This window comes from Ovis canadensis, chromosome 15 (assembly GCF_042477335.2).
Source record: "Ovis canadensis isolate MfBH-ARS-UI-01 breed Bighorn chromosome 15, ARS-UI_OviCan_v2, whole genome shotgun sequence".
Taxonomy (NCBI): Eukaryota; Metazoa; Chordata; class Mammalia; order Artiodactyla; family Bovidae; genus Ovis; species Ovis canadensis.
In genome coordinates this window covers 49,814,025-49,831,373 of record NC_091259.1, presented here as the reverse complement: position 1 = coordinate 49,831,373, position 17,349 = coordinate 49,814,025, and the positions used below count along the sequence as shown (strand labels likewise).

At 44.1% G+C, this 17,349-nt stretch overlaps 1 pseudogene; it reads left to right on the top strand.

Moving 5' to 3' along the window:
• Positions 1-16,395: 16,395 nt before the first annotated feature.
• Positions 16,396-16,707, top strand: LOC138420718 (large ribosomal subunit protein eL42-like; annotated as a pseudogene).
• Positions 16,708-17,349: the final 642 nt, after the last annotated feature.

Genomic DNA, 17,349 nt, shown 5'->3' with positions numbered 1-17,349 from the left:
TGCCATCTCCTGTTTGACCACATCCAATTTACCTTGATTCATGAACCTAACATTCCAGGTTCTTGCGCAATACTGCTCTTCACAGCATCGGGCTTCACTTTCACCGCCACAGTCACATCCACAACTGAGTGTCGCTTCCACTTGGGCTCAGCCTCTTCATTCTTTCTGTAGTTATTTCCCCACCCTACCTCAGAAGCATATTGTTCATCTACCAACCTGGTAGGTATGAAAAGGCAAAAAGTTACATATATACATTTATATATGTATAAAATACATTCCTCAGAAATAGCAAAGAATGAAATTTTGCCACTTGCAACAACATGGATGGACTTGGAGGGCATTACGCTAAGGGAAATAAGCTACACAGAGACTTATTCGGTTAAATACTGCATTTTACTACTTATATGTGGAATCTGAAAAAGAAAAAAACAAATGAATGAATATAACAAAATAGAAACTGACTCAGATACAGAGAACAAACTAGTGATGACCAGTGGGGAGAGGGAGGGGAGGCAAGCTCGGAATCGTGGATTAAGAGATATAAACCAATATGTATAAAATAAATGTTACAATAATATATTGAACAGCACAGGGAGTATAGCTAATATTTTATAACAATTTTTAAAAATACTTATTTATTCGGCTGTGCTGGGTCTTAGTTGTGGCATGCAGAATCTTCAGTCTTCAGCACTCAGAATCTCTAGTTGCAGCATGCGAACTCTTATTTGCAGCGCGTGTGGGATCTAGTTCCCTGACTAGGAATTGAACCCAGGCCCCCTGCATTGGGAGCAGGCAGTCTTAGCCACTGGATTGCCAGGGAAGTCCTTATAATAACTTTAAGTGGAGTACAATCTATAAAAATTTTGGATCACTATGTTGTATGTCTGAAACTAATATAAGGTTGTAAATCAACGATGCACAATTAAAAAAGAAGTTGCTGTCATCGAGAAGCTTTCAGCTCAACAAAGGAGACTGACCACCCTGGATTACATAAACCATGGGAACACAGAGAACGTTTTCTCTTGGGGAGGGAAGGCCATGGGAGGGGAGCCTCTGAAAGGAGGTAGCATCTGATGTGGGCCTCAGAGTGTGAGTAGGAATGTATTAGATCAGGTGAGCTGATGCTCAACACCCATTGCAACCTCCTTCCAGTGTTCCCAACACTGCAGGAGCTGCTAACATAAAACTATTTTTCTCAGACTTCCTTGCAAGCAGCACTCTGGATAGGGTTTAGGTTCTACTCATAAGGTTTACAAAAGCATGACGTAGACGGCAGGAATCAGGCGAGAGCCAAGCTCCCATCTCTTTGACTATTTCTGCTGTCAAGTCCGTGTGGAGGTATTTGCTTTTTCTGCAGCACAGGTGGTAGCAGCCTCAGCATCAGACTCTAGCTCATGGGTGTCCAGAGAAGGCAGAGAGAGGGGCATCATTTTGCTAGTAAGACTGTGGCCAGTGTGGCATGGTTCTGGAGCGACAGCTGTGTGATTCCCAAGAGTAGAAAATGTTCAGGCCTTCCAGAACCTCATCTAGAGTTGGAGTAAAAGAACTCAGAGCACAGGGACAGTTTGCCTCAAACTCTCCCTCCTGTGACTACTAATCACCTTAACTTCTACCCTTTCATACCCTTAAATGAGGGAGGGGCCACCCTTTGCAGGCCCTCAGAGGTGATCTGACTTTGCAAAGTGTCAGGATCTTGGAGCCTTAACTACAGCTGGGAGTGAAGCCATTTCATTTTAACAGCCAGTTGCTCCAAGTTAAAAACCATGAAATGTCAACAAAAGCTTCAGCTGCCCTCTTCAGTCTTCTACGTCTCCCTCACGGAACCCATCCACACAGGCAAAGTTGTCAGCGAAATGAAAGTGTTGCAGGATTCCTTTAAGAGATAAATGTGGGATCTTTAGAAAGTCTATAAACTCAGCAGTTTTCAGGAAGCCAGCAACTGATGTTTACCCTTGGTTTCTGGGCTGTGTACCTGGGATGTACTAGTTAAAATAGACTTCACCTCCCCCCAGTCCTGGGCTGCAGAGATGCTGACTTGCAATGGGTTTTTACAGCTCTTGTTTTCAATCATTAATGCACTGACATCACGTGCCAGCTTCCGCGGCGCTCTTGTTCTCTAGCAGGCTCCCCCACTACACACATTCACACACATACACACACCACTCCAGATACTCTTCAGAGACTGACATCACACATTCATTTGATAAATATTTATAGCTCTGGCTGGAAAGCCCACAACAACACTCATGGATCCCACCCACAGTGGGACTGGCCCTATGTCAGCTTGGCTTGTAAACCTCTCTGAGTGCAGGGCAAGGTGTCCTGGGCAAGAGGCAATAAACACACATTACTTGGTTGAGCCCCTGACTGACAGAATCCTGAAACCAGAAACGAGTCTACATTTCCTGCATAGCCTGTATGCTTTAGATCTCCACGGGTGCTTGGCCTCGATGGGAGACAAGCAAGAGGATGAAATGGACTTGGCTTTTGAAAGATGACTCTGTTTTTAATTGCAGTAAAGAATCTGTGACCAGGTGTCTCCGGAAGACCTCGTTATGCAGCTTCCAAACATTTTCTAGATCCTGGGCCCTTTTCGGAATGTGATTAAAGTTCTAGGTATTCTCCCCAGAAAAATGCACACCAGCACATGTACACGGCATTCTGTGCACGTAGTAATGTCAGAGACAGGCCTTCAGGAAGCTAAGAGTCCCACAGAGAGCGTAAATGAGAGGACAGAAATGCACATAAACAAGGATAAGGCAGTTAGGGGTGCTCTGAAGGACTGTGGCGTTTAAGTATTTTGAGAGCTCCTGGGGGAGAGAGATCAAGCTGTAAGGTAGAAAGTCAAGCACAACATGAAGGCGCCTGTCTTAAATGCATTCTGATGTCCTGATGTCCTCCAGACATCTGCTGAGGGCCTCTGAGCCTTGATGTCCAGTGTGGTGGCCTGGACTTCTGAATCCCATGGACCGAGGAGTTCCACGCCCTCTCCAGCATTTCTGCTGGTTTCCTGTGGGGACCTCAGTCTCTTGGCCCTCCTACCTCTCAAAATGCTAGCTTCCTCACACACCATTCCTGTCCCCTTAGGACACCCCCTCCCCCAACACAAAATTCAGCCACTCATCTGGTTTGCACAAGAAAAACTCAATCACACCAAGAATTTATACACACAGGTTTCATACAGGAGAATGGCTCCTGGGATGGAGTCGTGTTAAATATCACCTGGCCTTCTACCATCCCTCTGCCCTCTCACCACACCTTTGTCTCTTTCCTCTTCTTTCTCAGAAGCAACTCAAAAAGTTCCTGAGCCTTAGTGCCAGCTGACACCTAGGCCTGGGGTGCCGGTGGGGCAAGGGTTGGTGGGAGAATTTCTCAAGGCCTCCTTCCAAAGCACACACACAGTCTTTCGCTAAGAGGAAGCTGGCAGTAAAAGTCTCTCCATCCCATTTGAATTGGTGAATTGAAGAGAACAAAATCCACTCAAGCTAGATTAAGCAAGAAGGGATTTATGACAGGATATTAACTGTCTTACAGGACTACTAGGAAGAATTTAGAAAAGATTTTAGGTTGAGCTTGCAGTAAAGTCTTCCAAAGCAGATCCCGGCCACCAAGGAAGCCACTTGCTCCAGAATCAGCACTGCTTCTGCTACAAGGCCAATGGCAGAATGCATGATCCTGGGCCTCCCAGCATCTATGAGACTGTGGCAGGACCCTGGGATGTCTGCTCATGCCAGCAGAGAAAGCTCAGTCAGCCCCTCAAGTGCAGTGCCAGCAGAAAGTGCAGGAGCCGCAAAGGGCTGGCCTCTGCCTGGCTACCCCCTAGATCTGCTTTGCCTCACACCTTGAGGTTTGATCATCTACCCCAGGGAAGACATCACAGTCTTCCCTGAGAGTCCATCACAGTCAGGATCCACTAGGCCTACCCAGCAGGTAGGGACTCTTTCCTGAGCACTCATCCTTGTAATGTGGGCCACACATACATGGGTGCCCTACTCCTTGGGCCCAGGCAGAGCCAGGACTGGAATGAGACAATGGGCACCAGAGGCCCAAAGCTGAAAGAGGCACTTCTGTGGCTCACGCAAATGCAAGGTCAGCCCCTGGAGTGAGTGTCTCCTTAAATATCTGTGCACTCAGTCCCCTGTTCGCCTCATCATAGTTCCAGCCAGCTCCCAGGAGAGACGAACCTGTACTCCTCCTCCAGCCTTGACAATCTGGAAACAGGTCCTGGCTGGACACCATGGTGAGATTTCCATGTGGAATCACGAGGTGCCACCTCCAGCTTGATACCTAGGCCAGATATCAGAAGAGGCACCAGGCTCTCTGAAAGTCAACCCTCCTATGCCAGCTTCCTTAATTTGAGAGTCATCAATAAACAGATGTACTTTGTACCTCTTAATCCCTTACCCCTATCTTGTCCCTCCTATGGATACAGTTAAAAAAAAAAATAGCTGTAATGATATACTGTTGGGGCTTCCCAGGTGGCATAGCAGTAAAGCACCTGCCTGCCAATGCAGGAGATGCAAGAGACACAGCTTGGGTCAGGAAGATCCCCTGGAGTAGGAAATGGCAACCCACTCCAATATCCTCGCCTGGAAAATTCCATGGAAAGAAGAGTCTGGCGGGCTACCGTCCATGGAGTCGCAACGAGTCAGACACAGCTGAGCACACACACACACAGTGAATACACACAGGGAATATAGCCAATATTCTACAATAAGGCAAATGGAATACAGTCTTTGAAAACTGCGAATCACTATGTTGTACACTTAGAACTTATATAATTTTGACCCTGAGACCTGACCCCAGGTCCAGCTGGGTGGCCAGCACCGTGCCACACTGCCTCCCTGGCAGAGGCTAACTGTTCAAGGTCCATTGCAGGATACTTCCCAGCACAAATGGAACCCTGGTATAAAAGGTCCTCTATCCTCCCCATTCCCACCACCACCCCTGTGAAATGTTAAATGGACAAGGATAACTTTTTCCTCCCACTTCTTTGCAGCCCCCTCCCCTGGAGACCCACCCAGACTGAATCAAACACAGGAGGAGGCAGCCGGGGGTGTGGTGGGCGGTGTGCTGCCCTGTAAGGGAGACCGAGAGGCTTCCAGCCAAAGGGCCCTGGGTTGGAAGCCCAGCACCACCTCTGTGTAGCACTGAGCAGGTGACATTCTCTCTGAGCCCCATTCATTATCTGTAAAACAGGATAAGTGATACCCACCTCCTAGGGTGGTTAAAGGGATTAAACATGTATGTATACAGTCTCGCCTCTGCATCCATAGGGAATCGGTTCCAGGAGTTTCCTCGGATGCCAAAATCCACATATCCTCAAGTTTCTTAAATAAAATGGTGTAGGATAATCAATACAGTCAGTCCTGTGTATCCATGGGGTTTTTATCCAACCAAGGGTTGAGCAACTGGTTGAATCAGAAGCTGCAAAATCCAGCAGATTCAGAGGGCCAACTGTGTATACAAAATCTACATTGTCAGCCAGGTTGCCTACCCTTTGAAATTCAAAAACGCTGGCTTAAATCTCATCTCAGCCTCTGCCAGGGACCAGATCCATTTAGAGATTTATTTCTGCACAAATTAGAATTGTGTCACTTTCCTTCGAAGGCAAAAAGGCTATAGTTGGCCTTGGGTTTAAATATTATTTTCCTCTCTGTTATCCATGAAAATCTCTGAGAACTGTTCCAGGTCCACTGTAAACACTTCGAGGACCCAGAGGCCAAGGGGGGATAGAGAGGAACAGTCTCCTTCTTAAAGCAGAGGCTGAACCCCTCCAAAGCCTCCTATAGAGGATTTCGGGGAGGAGCTGCTCTGTTCTGAGGTTTTATGATATAAGAAACAGAAAACCCAACCTGAAGGCCTTAAACATCAGGACAACTTATTGGTTCACAAAGTCCAAAGACAGGGTGAACTCTAGCATGGGTTGTTCAGAGGCTCCCAATGTGTGGAGGTCTATACCCCAGTATATCCATGAGTCTTTCCACCGCCCCCCCCCCATCAGCTCTTTCCAAAGTAACCTTTTTTTGGGGTAGCAAGATGGCTGCTGGCAGTTTCCAGGGTGACATGCTTCCTCATTCACAGCGAATGGATGGATGTGGTTGCATGCCTACTCCTCTGCCAACAGGGTTGGGACTGTGTTGATGACTTAGGCCATTTGAAACCTACCCCTGAAACCAAAAGTTGGCTTGACCCTTGACTTAAACCACATCGTTGTTATACATGCTGAGATGGAGAGGCAACCATAGTATCTGCTACAAAACCCCTTTATCAGCGTGGGTGCAGGTATGCTGTGTTGTGTGTGACATGTTTGATATGCCACTGCGTGTAAAGCATGAGTGTGCTATGTGCATGCGATGTGTCTGTGTGAGCGTGTGTGTGAGATGCGCGTATATAAGTGCCAAGTATGCTTAGTAATCATTTTGCAACATATACAAGTCAAATCTTTATGTTGTGCACCTTACACACTGTGTGCATGCGTGCTAAGGCACTGTAGTGGTGTCCAACTCTTTGTGACCCTATAGACTATAGCCAACCAGGGATTCTGTCCATGGGATTCTCCAGGCAAGAATACTGGAATGGGTTGCCATGCCCTCCATCAAGAGATCCTCCTGACCCAGGGAACAATCCAGGCAGGTTCTTTATCACTACAGCTACCTAGGAAGACCCAAACTTATACAGTGCTATATACTTATACGGTCAATCATAAGACGCTTTCTCCTAGGAAGAAAAGCTATGACAAACCTAGACAGCATATTAAAAAGCAGAGACATCACTTTGCCAACAAAGATCCGTATAGTCAAAGCTATGGTTTTTCCAGTAGTCATGTACTGGATGTGAGAGTTGGACCATAAAGAAGGCTGAGCATCGAAGAATTGTTGCTTTTGAACTGCGGTGCTGGGGAAGACTCTTGAGAGTCCCTTGGACTGCAAGGAGATCAAACCAGTCAATCCTAAAGGAAATCAACCCTGTATATTCATTGGAAGGACTGACTGCTGAAGCCGAACCTCCAATACTTTGGCCACCTGATGGGAAGAGGCGACTCACTGGAAAAGATCCTGATGCTGGGAAAGACTGAAGGCGGGAGGAGAAGGGGACGACAGAGGATGAGATGGTAGGATGGCATCATCGACTCAATGGATGTGAGTTTGAGCAAACCCTGGGAAACAGTGAAGGACAGGGAAGCCTGGCGTGCTGCAGTCTGTGGGGTCACAAAGAGTCAGACACAACTGAGTGACTGAACAACAAATATGTCAATCATATTTCAATAAAACTGGAAAAATTTAAAGTGTATGTATGCTATGTGATTGTATATATGTGTGTATGCGAAATGTGTGTGTTGAGAAATCCAAGTGTCCAGGTTAAGTGAAACTCACTCAGTCCTTCAGTTGCTGTCAGTCTAACTCTTTGTGACCCTGACCCCATGGGCTATAGCCCACGGGAGTCCTTGGGATTCTCCAGGCAAGAATACTGAAGTGGGTTGCCGTTTCCTTCTCTGGGGGATCTTCCCTACCCAGGGACTGAACCCAGGTCCCCTGCATTGCAAGCGGACGCTACCATCTGAGTTGCCAGGCAGGTCCAGATTAAGCGCTGCTTCTGTTTGGGGCCTGTTACTCTGACCTCTGCTGCTACCATCTTGATGAGCGCTAAGGAGCGCAATGCTGCCCCACCCCCTCCCCTGGCCAATTGTGTACAAAATCCTTTACCCCTAAGTACAGATGAGAGGTCGCAAATTTTGAAAACTATACTAACAAAAAGGAAAAACAGTCAATTCAGAGAGCATACTGCTACTGCTACTGCTAAGTCGCTTCAGTTGTGTCTGACTCTGTGCGACCCCATAGACGGCAGCCCACCAGGCTCCCCCACCTGGGATTCTCCAGGCAAGAACACTGGAGTGGGTTGCCATTGCCTTCTCCAATGCATGAAAGTGAAAAGTGAAAGTGAAGTCACTCAGTCCTATCCGACTCTTACGACCCCGTGGACTGCAGCCTACCAGGCTCTTCCATCCATTGGATTTTCCAGGCAAGAGTAATGGAGTGGGGTGCCATTGCCTTCTCCGTCAGAGAGCATAAGAATTATTCAAAGTTATTTCTGGCAATGTCCACTGAGGAGCTAATAATGACCTCCTGTTAACCCCAAAGCGCTGTCTGCCTTTGCTCCTTCCCAGCTCGTGCTGCGACTGAGACACGTCTCATTCCCTGCTTTGCCGAACAGTCTCCAGGAAACCTGTTCCCTTGCTGCTGCTGCTGCTGCTAAGTCACTTCAGACGTGTCCGACTCTGTGCGACCCAGGCCAAAATTTCCATCTGTGCTCACCATTTCACCTCAGGGCCCTTCCTCCTCCTCCCTCCTCCTTTCTCCTTCTCTCCCCTTTCCCCCATCCCTGCGCTGGGAGACCGCCCTTCGCAGCAGCAACCGGGCCACAGTGAATCAGCTTCATTATACTCTGTGATAAAAAGCAGCACAGTCTAAACACAGAAATATGGCCTCACGCTCTTCATCAGCGCACTTTAGGCTCCCATGAAGGACCGGCGACTTTCGTCACCTTTTTCCTAAGCTTCAGCCTGGGGCGGGGTCTAGCTGCCTAGCCTGCTGCCCAGCCACCCCCCTCACCGCCCCCGGCCAGGCCAATCCAGCAGAACCACAACCCTGTGCGGCCCTCTACTGCCCTCTGCTGGGACTTTGCTTACACAGCCCTGGAGTTCACTAGCAACCAGGGACCAACTCTATTAAAATATGAATCCTCTTCAGTCTGGCCGCTGAAATATAACTAACCAATATCTAACCCACCCATCGCTACTCAAATGCTTTATTAATTTTAAAAAACGTGTATGGGATTTAAAACTCTCACTCCACAAGGCCAGGATGCAAATCGAAAGGGCTTACTTATTCATTCATTCATGATTCAAAAATTGATTGCAGGCTACTTGCTAAAATCCATATTAGCCCTAAGGACACAAAAAGGACTAAGAGAAACTACCCTAAAAAGGAATAAATAAGATGCTGGGATAGAATATAATAAGGAGAAGCTACTTGGGTGAAGAGGAAACAACACTTCTTTGCAGCAACTTTTTTTCGACTCCTCCCAGTCTCCAGCAAGAGTGACAATGTCATATAGTGGGAAACTGGAGCATGTCACTTTTCTACTTCAAATCCATTAAGTGCACCCCTTTATACTGAGGACAAAACCAAGCTCTCCAACAAAATGTGGCCTATTATTCCAACCCCTTCATATCCTTCTCTTCTGTGTTTGCTGTGCTCACCACACTGGTCTTTTTTTTTTTTTTTTTAATAGCTTCTTCAAATAAGCCAAGCTGTTTTCTATCTCCCAACCTTTGGATATGTAGCTCTCTCTACCCTGAATGTTTCTGCCTTCATCTCCATGAAGCTGGCTACTTCTTATTCTTCAAATGTCAGCCTAAATGTCACCCACCAGCAAGACCTTCTCTGTTTAGCCTGTCCAAAACATGTCCACTTCTAGTTCTGTATGGTATCAAAATATATTTCAAACCTTCAATTAATAAAGCAGTTTGATATGAGAATAAATTAATGAAGCCAAAGAAAAGTAAGACATAGACTCTAATGCACAAGGGAATTTACTGTAAAGATGGAAAAGTGAGACTTCAAAATGCTGGGGAAAAGAGGCTAGCGAATAAAAATAAATAGTGATGGCACAACTTGTCTGTATACATTGAGATAAAAACAAAGCTGGGATCTTATTCCTTATATCCAATTCTGATATATCAAATATGAACTGTAAAAAATAACTCAGAAATTATCCTTAAAAGTATGTTGCTGCTGCTGCTGCTAAGTCGCTTCAGTCGTGTCCGACTCTGTGCGACCCCATAGACAGCAGCCCAACAGGCTCCCCCGTCCCTGGGATTCTCCAGGCAAGAACACTGGAGTGGGTTGCCATTTCCTTCTCCAATGCATGAAAGTGAAAAGTGAAAGTGAAGTTGCTCAGTCCTGTCCAACTTAGCGACCCCATGGACTGCAGCCCACCAGGCTCCTTCGTCCATGGGATTTTCCAGGCAAGAGTACTGGAGTGGGGAACTAAATGCTAATCTAAAACAGAGGCTTTTCTAAAAAGACTGTGAAATCTAGCAACTATATGGGGAAAAATTAGTCAAGTTCTCTAGATAGCAATGTAACTTTGGAATGAAAAAAAAAAAGGAAAATAATGACAGAAACTGAAATTTAAATGAAAGGTTGTTTCAAAACAGGGAAAACAAATTCAAAGAACTCTTTTTCTTAACTTAGATAGAACTGATATAAATGAATATTTTAAAAAACAGCTCAATAGAAAAGTGTGCAAAGGATACAAAAAGTTCATAGAAAATAGCAAATTCAAAAGACAATAAACGTTTGGAAAGATGCTCTAATTCACGCATGCTTAAACAAATGCAAGTCAAAATGGCAAGAAAACTTTTTTTTTCTTTCCTTATCAAACAGGTACAGGACTTTTCAGATGCTGGGAGGGATATGAAGAAACTAATACTCTGGCTTCCCAGGTGGCTCTAGTGTCTAGAATCTGCCTGCCAGTGCAGGAGATGCAAGAGCTGTGGGTCTGATCCCTGGGTCAGGAGGATCCCCTGGAGGAGGACATGGCAACCCACTCCAGTATTCTTGCCTGGAAGATCTCGTGGATGGAGGAGCCTGGTGGCTACAGTCCGTGGGGGCCACAGAGTTTGACACAGCTGAGCACACGCACACAACACTCTCATTCACTTTTAAGGAAAGGAGGGCGCAAATTGATACAGATTCTTACTGCAGGTAAGTTTGATAAATACCAAAATTTAAAAGGCACATATCCTTTCACATAGCAAAAAATTTAGATATGGTTATACCTACAATCGGAGAAGACAATGGCACCCCACTCCAGTACTCTTGCCTGGAAAATCCCATGGGTGGAGGAGCCTGGTGGGCTGCAGTCCATGGGGTCGTGAAGAGTCAGACACGACTGAGCGACTTCACTTTCACTTTTCACTTTCATGCACTGGAGAAGGCAATGGCAACCCACTCCAGTGCTCTTGCCTGGAGAGTCCCAGAGACAGTGGGCCCCCGTCTATGGGGTCGCACAGAGTCGGACACGACTGAAGCGACTTAGCAGCAGCAGCAGCACCATACCTACAATAATTTGACCACATATGTATAAGAATCTTCCTGGCAGAATTTTTATAAAAGCAAAAACCAAAGTATGAATTAAAAGTGAATAAATTATCCATCATCTATGATTCCATACATATAGAGTTCCAAAGATGCCATGGAAAAACTACTAGAGCTCATCGATAAATTCTGTGAAGTTGCAAGGTAAAAAAATTAACATATAGATATCTATTGCATGTCTATACACTTACAACAAGCTATCAGAAAGAGACATTAAAACAGTCCCATTTATAATCCCATTAAAAAAAATAGCTAGGATTAAATTTAACCAAGGAGGTAAAAGACCTGTATTCAGAAAACCTTAAGACACTCATGAAAGAAATTGAAGATGACGCCAACAGATGAAAAGAAACATCATGTTCATGGATCAGAAGAATTAATTGTTAAAATAACCACACTACCCAAAACAATATTCAATGAAATCCACAGATTCAGTGCAATCTTTATCAAAATATCAATGGCATTTTCCACAAAACTAAAATAATTTTAAATCTTGTGTGGAAACACAAAAGACCCCATATAGACAGCAGTCACCCTGATTTCAGACTATACTATGCAGCTATACTATACTGTACCATAAACTCCTAGAAGAAAATATAGGCATAACACTCTTTTAACATAAATAATTTTAAGCAATTTAAAAAATCTATCTCCTAAGGTAAAGGAAGCAAAAGCAAAAATAAATAAAATCTAATTAAACTTTAAAACTTTTGCACAACAAAGGAAACCATCAACAGCATCCAAAGAAACCTACTGAATGAGAAAATATTTGCAAATAATATGACCAATAAAGAGTTCCTATCCAAAGCATATACTGTATGACTCCACTTATACGTGGAGTCTAACACAGCAAAACAAACAAATAGGCACTAACATAGTGTTGTAGGTCAAAAACAAACAAATTTTAAAACTCACAGAGAAAGGTATCGGATCTGTGGTTACCAGAGGCAAGAGTTGGGAGGAGGGAGAATTGTATGAGGGCAGTCAAAAGGTATAAACCTCCAGTTGTAAGATAATGGCATCCGGTCCCATCACTCCATGGGAAATAGATGGAGAAACAGTGGAAACAGTGTCAGACTTTATTTTGGGGGGCTCCAAAATCACTGCAGATGGTGACTGCAACCATGAAATTAAAAGACGCTTACTCCTTGGAAGAAAAGTTGTGACCAACCTAGATAGCATATTCAAAAGCAGAGACATTACTTTGCCGACTAAGGTCCGTCAAGTCAAGGCTATAGTTTTTCCTGTGGTCATGTATGGATGTGAGAGTTGGACTGTGAAGAAGGCTGAGCACCGAAGAATTGATGCGTTTGAACTGTGGTGTTGGAGACTCTTGAGAGTTCCTTAGACTGCAAGGAGATCCAACCAGTCCATTCTGAAGAAGATCAACCCTGGGATTTCTTTAGAAGGAATGATGCTAAAGCTGAAACTCCAGTACTTTGGCCACCTCATGAGAAGAGTTGACTCATTGGAAAAGACTCTGATGCTGGGAGGGATTGGGGGCAGGAGGAGAAGGGGATGACGGAGGATGAGATGGCTGGATGGCATCACTGACTCGATGGATGTGAGTCTGAGTGAACTCCGGGAGTTGGTGATGGACAGGGAGGCCTGGTGTGCTGCGAGTTATGGGGTCGCAAAGAGTCGGACACGACTGAGTGACTGAACTGAACTGAACTGAGGGAGAAGGCAATGGCATCCCACTCCAGTACTCTTGCCTGGAAAATCCCATGGACGGAGGAGCTTGGTAGGCTGCAGTCCATAGGGTTGCTAAGAGTTGGACACAACATTAGCGACTTCACTTTGACTTTTTCACTTTCATGCATTGGAGAAGGAAATGGCAACCTACTCCAGTGTTCTTGCCTGGAGAATCCCAGGGATGGGGGAGCCTGGTGGGCTGCCATCTATGGGGTCGCACAGAGTCAGACACAACTGAAGTGACTTAGCAGCAGCAGCAGCAGGATGTAATGTTTAACATGAAAAATATAATGAACACTGCTGCATGTGATACATGGAACTTGTTAAGAGAGTGAATCCTGAGTTCTCATCTCCAGAAAAAATGATTTTTTTCTATTTTTTCTATTTTGTATCTACATGAGATGATGGATGTTTCTTAAACTTATTGTGATGATCACTTCATGTTGTATATCAATGAAATCATTATGCTGTGTACCTTAAACGTATGTACTGCTGTATGTCACTTGTATCTCAATACAACTAGAAGAAAATAAATTATTCATCATTCACATGATGCAATATTCTTTTATTTTTAATGGAAGGATAACTGCTTTACAGTATTGCCTTGGTTTCTACCCAACATCAACATGAAACAGCCATGGGTTTACCCTTGTCCCCTCCCTCTCGGACATCCCTCCCACCTCCCTCCCCACATGAAGCAATATTGTGCAGAGATTAACAAGAATATGGGTGTTCTGACCATGCCAATGGGGAAAGACTTTTAATACATTAATATGTAATATTTTAATTTTAATTAATAATTAATTTATTTAATTATTAATTCTCTTTTGTTCTTGAAAGCATTCTGTAGAGGAAAATGATCCCTTTTGTATGATTTATAGCATTGACACATAAGTGGGTAAGTGCATCTTTTTCTGGAAGGAATCATAGGAAACTATGCTTTTTACCTTTGAAGAGAGAAAATGGAATGGGAAAAGAAGGAACAAAGTTCTCCATTTTTGTGTTTTCTGGAGTAAAGCTGAAGGACTTGAAAAGTTTCACCTTGGATTTATATTATTTTTTAACACTTTAAAAAAATTTGACACTCAACTGTTTGTAATGAAATTATGGCCTCAGTTTTGAATGCCCCTTTCATATCATGCTCTGTGCTAAACAACAGGATCCCTTTAAGCATTTCTCCTTTAAAGTGAGCAGGATGTGAAAACTTTCTTAACTGGATGCACTGGAGGGGTGCTGCAGGAGAGAGTCGGCTTTCATGTCATTCCCAGGTTGGAGGGGTGGGTGTGGGGACGAGAGCCTGCCCAGCCATGGCGCAGAGCACTGTCCCTCCGTAGCCCTGCAGCTTCAGCCTATGTAGGGTGACCTTCCCTTAAAACTCAAAACCTTGAGCCCCCATGCAGCCCACATATTCTAGAGGGCTCCTCCCTAAGCCAGGGCACCAGGCCATCCACCCTGGTGGCACATGCCCCCTCCTGTGTCCCAGGAGGTAAGCTATTGCTTGTCCAGTGAGGCCAGAACAGCTCTGGCCTGCCCCAGTCAGCCAACCTCTCTGCTATCCCACGGCAGAACTGTACTGCTATGGACTGAATTTCCTCCCCCTTAAAATTCACATATATAGTTCTAATCCCCAGTGGGATGGTAGGTGGAAATGGGGGTTGTCCCCAATAAGAGCTCCTTTATGAAGCAGTGAGTGCCCCTTCCTGAGAGGCTTGACAAAAGCTGAAGAGTCATGGATCAGGTATGTTAGACAAATTATTCCTACGTGAGGAAGAAACTGGGACTAGAAGACTTTTAATCTAGATAAGAAAGCATATTTCTTTCTTCTTCTTCTTTTTTTTTTTTGAGTATAACTGCCTTACAATGTTGTGCTAGTTTCTGCTGCACCACAGTGTGAATCAGCGATAAGTATAGATACATCCCCTCCCTCTTGAGTCTCCCTCCCACCCTACACCTCCAAAAAAACGTATTTTAACAGAAGTAACATTCATCTAGAGACAGCAAAACCTGGGTTCAAATTCTGGCTCCTCCACTTACAAGCTATGTGATCTTGGATAACCAAATTAACTTTACAAGCCTCAGTTTCTTGATTTGTAAAATAGCAATAATTGTTTCCCATTTGTAAGGTTGTCATCTGGATTAGATGTTAACAGATGTAAAGTGGCTTGCACAGTATCTGACCTTATATCAATATCCAGAGGTCCAACTCTAGAATTCTCTAATCCCAGGGTGTCTCAGCAGCAGCTCTCAGAGTGTGGTCCCTGGACCAAGAAAAGAAGCATCAGGAACTCATTAGAAATGCAAGCTCTCCATCCCACCTCACACTTACTGAGTCAGAAACTGGGATTAGGCCCCAGAAATCTGAGTTTTAACTAGCTCTCCAGGTGATGCTTATTACACTAAAGACTTTGAACGACTTTGAAAAGCAGTTCTCTAAGCAACAGTCTTGTCTCTGAAACATAAGAATGGGAAATCTCTCCAAAACTTGAAAAGTGCTTGCTTTTTTCCACCATAAAATAAAATTATTTTAAAATAAAAATAGTGCTGAAATGTTGACCCAAATGCCTTTTAAAAGGCAATTGCCTTTGTAAACAGGTTTCACAGGCAGGAGTTATTTGCACTCTGGGGTAAACATGTCAGTATGACCTGGGCTTGGCAAGCATGCCCTCAGCCAAAAAGCACTGATAAATTGACTTCCTTTGGTTACACCATATAAACCACTAATTTGACCAATCATGAACTACACAGTCGAGCTGATTTTCCACACTCATAAAGGTGGTAAGTCAGCAGAATAGTTGGAAAAGAATTTCTTAAATTGTGATGGTTCTCTAGATGGGAAGTCACCTTGAGGGTAAGTAAAAAGAATTCTCACTGGAGTGCACATTAACTTTTTCTCTGCCCGAACAAGTCTCAGAATTCAGTGATATGTTTATCATATACATAAACCTGGACAAAGAATCAGGTTAAAGTAATTTTTAAACAGTTTTAAACTCATTTTATAAACAGAGGGGATCTTTTAATATCCAAAACCTAGGATAATTCCATCAAAATAATCCATTTTTTCTTGAATTTGAAATGTTTCTCATGATTTTTAGGGATGAATGCGAAGAAAAATATTCACTTTTCAAAGCTCTGAGACTATCTTGAAAATGTTGTTTAAACAGTCAGGCAGAAAACTTCATCTACACAAAGCAATAGTACCCAAATTCCCTGGGCACATTTGCTTTTGAAAGGAATATCCTTTACTGTGCTTCCAACTCTGGCTTTTACCAAGCAATTTAAGCTTCTAGGCTCCTCAAGCTGGGAGAGGGGAGTATTCAAAGAGTATTCTGACCTTGAGGAAAGGAAGAGTCAGAGGGGAGAAAGCACTGCATTCAAAATAGGTATTTTAGGGACTTCCCTGGGGGTCCAGGGGTTAAGACTTCCAATGCACAGGGGTGACTGGTTTGCTCCCTGGTTGGGTAATTAAGATCTCACCTGCCACTCAAACAAAATTGGTATTTTAGCCTCTTTCCATGCTGACACTGCTCTCACAAACATGGTGAATGTTCCTAAAACCCACCAGACTTTCTATAGGAAGTGTGGCAAGCGCCAACCGCACAAAGTGACACACACCAGGAAGGGCAAGGATTCTCTGCCTGCCTAGGGAAAGCGGCATTATGCCAGGAAGCAGAGTGACTATGGCGACCAGACTAAGCCGATTTTCCAGAAAAAGGCTAAAACTACAAAGAGTGTGCTGCAGCTCGAATGCACGAAGCCCAACTACAAGGGAATCTTGGCTAAAAAGAGGTACAAGCATTTTGAGCTGGGAGGAGATAAGCAGAGAAAGAGGCAAATGGTCCCGTTCTGAGCTTCATAGTTTTATTATGAAGAAAATAGAAATTTGAGATTGTTTACCTCAAAAAAAACCCCCATATTTTCAATATACTGTGATATACTAACATGGAGAACAGACTTGTGGTTGCCAAGGGGGAGAGGGTTGGGGGAAGGATGGAGTGGGAAGTTGGGATTAGCAGATGCAAGCTATTATATATAGGATGGATAAACACAGGTCCTACTGCACAACACAGGGAACTATATTCAATATCCTGTGATAAACCTTAATGGAAAAGAATATTTTAAAATATATATGTGTGTATAAATTAACACAACATTGTAAATCAACTATACTTCCATTTTTCTAATGAAAAAAAATAAATTAGTATACTGTGATACATACTTTCTTCCAAAAAGAAAGGAGGAGAATGGGGCAACAGAGGATGAGATGGATGGATGACATCACCGACTCAATGGACATGAGTTTAAGCAAACTCCAGGAGACAGTGAAGGACAGGGAGGCCTGGCATGCTGCAGTTCACGGGGTCACAAAGAGTTGGACAGGACTTAGCGACTGAACAACAACAAAACTGAATATCGTTCAATGCCAAGCTATTTTTGGAGACAATAAGACAAATAGAAAGGAGAGAGTTTCTTGAACGATGTTAACAAGGAA